Source organism: Cryptotermes secundus, unplaced genomic scaffold (assembly GCF_002891405.2).
Source record: "Cryptotermes secundus unplaced genomic scaffold, Csec_1.0 scaffold568, whole genome shotgun sequence".
In the NCBI taxonomy this organism is placed as follows: Eukaryota; Metazoa; Arthropoda; class Insecta; order Blattodea; family Kalotermitidae; genus Cryptotermes; species Cryptotermes secundus.
Genome location: NW_019725423.1, coordinates 1,932,109 through 1,940,267, shown reverse-complemented (window position 1 = coordinate 1,940,267; position 8,159 = coordinate 1,932,109). Strand labels below are relative to the sequence as shown.

At 41.0% G+C, this 8,159-nt stretch overlaps 1 protein-coding gene across 2 annotated transcripts in view; it reads right to left on the bottom strand.

The window, feature by feature from the left end:
* Positions 1–243: 243 nt before the first annotated feature.
* The window catches only part of LOC111863375 (hemicentin-1), an 821,886-nt gene continuing 813,970 nt past the window's right edge, over positions 244–8,159 (bottom strand). For both annotated transcript variants that reach the window (XM_023849641.2, XM_033751034.1), the window contains exon 16: positions 244–350. The gene's annotated coding sequence lies outside the window, so the exon portion shown is untranslated. The remainder of the gene's footprint in view (positions 351–8,159) is intronic.

Sequence of the window (8,159 nt, the reverse complement as noted above, 5' to 3'; positions counted from 1 at the left end):
AGAAGTTTCTCATGGATATTTGTGACTTCACCAGACGAGACACTGCAGTCCGTGCTGGGAATGTATTCCGTTCGAATCTAGATGAAAACCCAAGGTGCTCTGTAGATGAGTTCTGATAATACTTCTCTCGTGTTGATTTCTGGATACAAACACAATTCACTGTGGAAGGCAGAAGGGATTAGAGTGAAATAATTCATACGAGAAAATAGAAATAAATAGAACATCTTGTATTACAAAACAGAATTTGAGCATTACATTTCCAATATTAAGCGTTCGTCTATCCATCGTTGTCCTTATTCCTCTGAGCTTCCCTTGCCTCTTCTTAAATTCGTTGCTTTGTTTGGACACCGCTGCAACAAACAGAAAGCAATTGTCTTAAATAATTCTATGCTTGCGGCAGATGCGACCAGTTACGTTTTGATTGATGGATTTGAAAGAGTAAATTTATGGGTGAAATATAAAGAAAGATTACGACAAAGCGGTAATGAATAGTATTCTTAAGTAGTGTTAGTTCCAACCTACACCACTCTCTCTGTTCCTCAGCTTATTAAATGATGGTGAGAGTACAGAAAAAGGACCAAGAATTAGGTTGGACATTGAATAAATATGAATTAGTTGCCTTTCGGCGCCGAAAGACGGCAACAGCCTTTGTAAACCATATATATATATATATAGTCACGGGTTTTGAATCAGCAATTAAATTCATTGAATTGTTATAAATCGTAACTACTAGTAATTATAGCGCTCTGACAAGTCCACGTACTCGACTTCACAGTACAACACGCACTGACTTCTGTGTCTTCACTAGCTGTTGCCTCGTAACTGATCCGCACAATATTTTCTTGGTCTCACGTCGCTATCGGCTAGTCACTGACTCGCGTCCAGTTGTGATCGCTATACCGCCTCGGGACGGACCAGTTAGAAAACACCGTTTCCAGCAGTTCCTCTCTTGTTTTGTATCTGTTGCCGCGGAAATCGGATGTCACGTGTTGTTTAACGGCGGTTTCATAGAGGTCTATGGCATCTCTTGTTAAACTTCACCGTCATATATTCCCCCTTGTGGAGGCGAATTCGAATATTTGCATCTTAGCCTTGCGAGTCGTATGAGGTGATGAACAGGGAACCCAGTGCCTGGGGGTATGACTGGGCCACCCTGTTCCTGGGGACTTGGCTGTCTAGGTTGGGGGGGGGATCTCGAATCTCAGACAGTAGAATTCGGCCGTGTGTTCCGCGGGACTCGGACCCGAGAATGACTCCGCCGCTGAGGGCCATCAACCATTGTAAACGTCAGACGCACCATCTCGTCAAAGAGAGCTCCTCACATTAACAAACCCGCAGCTGACAGTAATAGAAATTTAGTCTTGGGTCCCAGATGGGTGGACACCGAGATACACTGGTCGACTGATCGTAGGGTCTTAACATAATTTTCTTTTTTTAATTTTATGTTGCCTCCGTTGCATAAGTTGCTTAGAATCGAATGGAAGAAGGAATGACGACCAAGGAAATATTTTGAAGAAAATTACTCTGACCTACTTTAGGTAATATTGATTTTAATTATTGCGTTGAGTCTGTGAGACATCTCAGGTAAGGCAGAGAATAAAACCCGGGCCACCCGAAAGCAATTGAGGAATATTAACCACCTGACTGCGAGTTTCAGCGACCTAACGAATATGACACAAACTCAGACTGGGTGCCACACGAGCGCACAAAATGCGTCCGTTGTAAGGAACGTACTTTTTGACGGACGTTGCTGAGGACGCCACACAGTTGCAGAATGCGGTGCGTAGTTTTTCGTCTGCAATGGAGCTAGAAAAAAAGCATAGCATTCGTCTCTCTTGTTTATTTCTGCAACGGACGTCACGACGTTGACCCGGCGCCCTTTCTTATGGTACATTAGCATTATGACGTAATTTGCTCGTTCAGGTTCATTAATTCAAAATAAGAACGCAGGATGAAGTGAGGAAGGCAAATGGAGAAATACGAGTACAGTACTGGCAAGCATTACTTCACTTATTCATGCAGGCGTACGAATGAACAGCGCGTGTGGCTGACTTTTCAGGGCAGATGGAAACACCTCGTGACTTACCTCTCGCATATCACTAAAATTAAAAGAGTTAAATTATTAAAATATTGTCACGTTTAAGGACTGGTTCGTGTAACTTACAGGACGGGTATTGACACCTTACTGACGTCACATGGAGCTACGGGCATTACAGCTCTGTCGTTATTCCACATCCTTTACAGTTCACCATTACATACACACTGTGATTCTCATCTTCATTAATCGTATCCTGGCAACGGATTTATAACAGACTCTCTGTCACTTCAAATCACACATGGGGTCTCCTTTTCACAGCCTAATTCCTTTATTGCCATTATTCTGCAACTGTCAATATCGAAGACTCGATTCAATTCAATTCTTCTGCTCCCAAGTTCATATCCCGGCAGGCTGGCGTCCCGAAACTTGACTCTTCACTTCCCGACTCGACTACTGTTCTACACTGTTGTACACTTCTTTATAAGCACTCTGCACGGACCACGCAGAAAAGACAGCCTCTCTCGTTAAGGGGGCGTTTTTACTGATTCGTAGCTTAGCAATGGACGTCCTATTCTTGCCGCGATGGCTCGCCTGGGAATGTGTTTACCGAGTCGTTGCCTGGCAATGGGTATGCACGTCGAAATTGTAATATGACTTTATTATAACAGACAAAATGGTGGTAGAGGACAGTCAACCTATTCGCTCACATTGCTTCATTAATGAAACAGAAGTAATATTTTTCGTTGTTTACCACTGATATCCGCTGTCACTAGAGAATTTTAATAAAAAAATCTGTCAATAAAGCCTAAATATTACTTTAATATTACTTTCCTCCAGATAATTTATGATCGTACGAAACTGGTAATGTAACTGATTAGTAATTTAATTAAAAAAGTTTAAGGAATATATCATCTTGAATTTTATGCCGTCCAGTAAAGTGGAAGTTAATCGGCGTTTCAGAGGAACATGCTGTCCCCATCTTCATAGTCAAAAAGTAAGCCGAATAAGCGAACAAGCAAGGAACCAGCAGGGATTCTGAGCGTTTTCTGCTTGCTTTACTGTTTGATCCTGAAGACGGATACAGTAAATTCCTCTGAAACACCGTGTATTATCCACTATCCTACAGTTTGTCGCTGTCAAAAATCACATCCACATTATATTCGCCCAGGTGAGGACCTCGAATTTTACAAAAAATTATATTTTTGTTTAAAAGATTAAAGAAACACTTCTTCATAAAGTGGCTTCTGCTTTATTGCGCACTACGGAATAAATATGTAGCCCTGGGCTTAATTAAGCAATATAATAGCAGATACCACGGGGGAGTGTAGGCCTAGCAACGCACATTCGTACCCTTGGAGCTTAGCGTCGACCCACTCTCCCCCGGTCCCCTTATCATCATCCCTTCCTTTTACATTTACTGTATCTGTAACTGAGTGTCGAGGCTTGATATGAATTCAACTGGCTCAGGAGAAGCTCGAGAGCATCCTCTTGTGAATAAATTAATTATCTATTAAGTTTTATAAAAACTGGCAATATCTTGAGCAGTTGATCGACTGATTGTAGTGTATGAGGAACGACTATGACCAAATGAATTAATTAATGAATACAAATTTAGGCTTAATGCAGTCGGGATAGCTCAGTCAGTATAGCGACGAGCTACGGGCTGGACGGTCATGGTTCGTTTCCCGTCTGGGGATAGAGACTTTTCTCTTTTCCACAGCGTCCAGACTGGCTCTGGGGCTCAACCAACTTCCTATCCAATGGGTAGGGGGCCAGTTCCTATCCATGGATTACGATTGAGGGACACGTTCTAAATGTATCACATAAATCAATAAGAAGAACTTACATTTAGAAATATTTTGACATGATGGTTGAAAGCCTGAAATTTGGGGCCAGAAGAAACATCCATTACTAGGCTACAGCAACTTAACAGCCTGCCATTACTAAGTAACGGAGCTGTAGACACGTTTCCGCGTCGAGGCTGAGGCAACAATGGAGGAATTGTTGGAGAAGAAACACGCAACAACAGATTGTTTGAAGCTGTTTCCTATGCGGTCCGTCTCGAGGCTACATACCGGGGCAGACACCGGACTGCAGTCGGTGGTTAGCAGTAGAGTCTGTGAGTAAGTTTAGAGAGATTCTTCATTTAGTGAGTTCTGAAATAGACGAGTTTTGAGTCGGAAGCGAGGGATAGCCTGCGATAGCGAGAAGTGGCTAGGAGTCAATGGCCAGGAGTTGCGGCCATGAGGAGCTATGAGATAGTCGGCAGCTCGTGAGGATGTAAATGCAGAAGCTGAGGGCCATTACTAACAAACGACTGGTGAAGACACAGCAGACTCAGAAAACTTTCTTTTTATTGCTAGTGGGGTGGGACTAAGTCCCTTGTGCTGCGGCCATTTCTGGCCTATTGTACAAGGGACTAAGTCCCTTGTACTGCGGCCAGTTCTGGCCTATTGTACCAGTCCCAGATAATAGGTGAGGGTGATTGTGGAGGAATTGGTGGAATGAAGATTGGCAGGGAAAACCGAAGTACTCGGAGAAAACCTGCCCCAGCTCTGCTTTGTTCACCACAAAATTTTAAAGTACATGAATTAGTTATAGCGCTACAATTACTCGTAGTTACGAGTTGCAAGAGTTCAGAATATCCAATTATCAATCCGTGTCTAAGTCACTAAAATCGTTACACTATATTTTCAACATAACAACACGAATACGAGCAGTTAATTTTCCAGGAAACAAAGTTTCAACCTCGTGGGCCCAGCCAGTCTCCTTATTAGTCTTGGAACAAATTCCAATATGCTTGTAGAACTCTGTTACTGTCACCGTGAGACCCAAAGGCGATGTCAGCCATTTTCAAAGTGTTGTGGACTGCACTACACGTTTCCTGTTGTTGAAAATAATGCTCTCTTCAGTCTAAATTTCACTTACTTCTGCTAGCATATGAAATTTTCTACTAAACTCATCCCTTTACCCACCTCCATATGGACTCAAATATGGAAATTTATCTGCTTTCATACATTATTACCTTACTCTTCAATGAGGCCTTCTTTTATTTATAGGCTTCATATCCTCTGAATTAAAAAAGAGTGAAGGAATTTATACATGAAGGCACGCAGGAGACGAAAGTTCATTTTCTTTGCACCTTTATAAATATTCATGCGAGTCATTTTAATACTTGGTAATATGGCGTAAATGATGGTGAATTCTACGGCGCGCAGAAGTGAATAAGCATGTCATAAGGCAATGGCAGATTCACTATAGAAATAACGAAAAAATATTAATGTACGTATCTGTTTCTGTGCCCCCATACATACGTCTGATTGTTCTTTATTTATGTATTTACCTATTTATCCCTTTCCCTTTTCCTTAACTACATCCTCCCTCCCAGTCTTCCTACAATTATTTCTTTACTTCTACGTATTTCTTTCTTTGTTTCATCAATAACTCCTACATCACGACCTTTCCTTCTGTCTCCTTCACTTTTTATCATTCTTCTCCCAAATTTCTTCATGAAATGTAATTGAGCTGTACATGAATTTTAAGCAAATCTTGACAAATTTTACTTTATATCCTTCAATTTTTCTCAGACAAAATAGTTCAAAAGTTGCGGCTAACGAAAATCTTTCGTCAATCCCACGCATTGAAAGGTTCACTGGAGTACATACAGCTTTGTCACGCTGACCACAGTGTGCCAATCTGGTAAAGTTCGAAGGAAATCTGGCCTGTGCACTTAATCTTTTAAGTTCTTTTCTTCATTTCTTGATGCATATGGAGGGTTCTGTACATTGCCGTGTTCATTTTCCTTTGCGAAAATTGGACCGTTTTTCCTGAGAGACGTCTTTACAGGGACAGGAACTGAAAACTCACGTCATCAATGGAAACAGGTGTTTAGATACAGTGGGTTGTTGCATATGAAACTGAACTTGACTAGAAATCTATGACCCACTACTCTAAGCGTAGAAGATGATGGTAAAGATGTTTCTGTGGTGAACTAAATGCAACACAATTGTCGAACTGGGTTTTGAAGCGTGGGAGAGGAGTCATGGCCATTATTGCTATTTTGCAGTCACCTTGTGTGATACTTAATGTATCCACCTATTTAACGCTGATAATTCTACTAATTATTTATTTATAACTTATTTAACGATGCTGTAAATAAGTAAGTATATGTGGTGTCAAATGATTAGTTGATAGTGAATAATTAATTGGAAGGGGTGTGGAAGGAAACGGTCGTGGATTAGATTCAGACAGTGGCCAGTGTTTGCCTTGAGGGACCGAGAAGTACCACAAAATTCCCAGTCAGCATAATCAGGGTTCCGGCTGAAGTTTCCAAAATCATGTGTTTCATACCTGAACCACCTTGCACATTACAGCATATTTTGAAACTCTGGCAGTGCCCGTATTCATGTGGCTATCATTGTGCTGATATATACCTCTGACATTTCGTTTATTAAAGGAAATAGTGGTAGGAAAGAGAATGGAATTCTGAAGTCGCTGGATACAGAAAGTTAAACATTCATTTATATAATGTATTTGTTAGGTAACTACGCTCTAAGTAGCTCAGATCTGCACCGTGAAATCACAGGATGATTACTGAATAGAGAACCGGAAAAGATGTCGAAGAAAGTTATCTTGGATTAATCTTGTATACTATTTCGGAATATGCTTGGAGAAACTGGAGAAAGCCACGAGAAACCTCAACTAGGAATGCCGGCCGGCGGATCAAGAGCTGAAACTTACACCTCCAGAATGCGAAACAGGAGGGCTGACAGCTGAATCGCAGGGTTTGACTTAAATCTGGACACAAATCACTTAGGAGCAGTCAGATGTCAGAGCCACGCATCTGCCATCAACAGCTATAATGACGTCAACAACAATACTTGTGTCAATACAATACTGTCACCTGAATATCGAAATAAAAGGTAAAATAAGGTAAAAGTAAAACTATCCCGTGAAGGCCCAGAGGGTTGTGAGACGTTGAAGATCCCACATTATCTAGACAATCGGATCACAGATGGCGGTAAGGTTGTCAGCCTTACGCGCCGGCCGCGCTTTACTCCCCAGGAAAATTATTATTTAATTCCTGGTACTCATTTCTGTTAGAGGCTGAGTAAACCCCAGGGCCTAGTGCGGCTGGAAGCATGAATGACCTCATCGGGATTTGAGCCCGCGACCTTCCGGCTTGTAGCGTAGCACCTCAATCACTATGCTACCGCGTGCCCCGATCGAAATAAGGTAGAATCAAAAAATTCGTGTACCGATATATGAAATATACCTCAAAGAATGGACATTGTCAAATATGCATAGTATTTGTATTGTGTAATTAATGAAGGCTTGGTCACAAATTTTGAGAGGATGATATAAGCCACTATGGAAAGAGCTCGTAGTGAGAGACTGTTTCTACTTAATCTGGTGTGTCAGACATAGAGGAAGGAAATGCATCAATTTGTGAAGATCATACAACAGTCTTCTATGAATTAACTGCAGTCACCATCAATTAACACACTGATATAAATTAGTTCTTTGTTACAGTGAACACTGAGCTAAATTCAATTCCGTGGTGACTTCGTTTCATGTCAATTAGCATCACTTTACATGACAGGCGAATTTTAGAGCATCTGGGAACAGAAATGCTGGAATGAAATGAAAGTGGCACGTGCTGGAAAACTAAATGCAATGCAGATCTTCTGGGATCTGGAGAGAGAAACTGCAGGGCGATGTAAAACTGTATTTGAACATCTCATATTTTTTTTAGGTTTCAATTTCGTTAAAGCAAAGAAAAAACTCACTGCCTTTCAACGACATTCAATTTCCTTTTAGACAAAAGAAGACAGATGAAATGTCAGACGGGACAGAACAGACATTCTTCATTTGATGTAAGTGAGAAAAGTCTGATAATATTCAAGGTAATTCTTTGTGCAGCTGCTTATAAAACAATGTTGTTGCTTAAGGGGTGCCTAGAAATACTGTAGAAATTATTGCATTGCCAGCGACTTATTGACCTAAATATCAAGTTAAATCGCATGTTTTAAATTAATTTTTTCTTTCAATAAAATTCTAGGAGACAGGCACTGGAATGCTACTACTTGCTGTCATAGGGCCATTTTTAATGGAATGTACT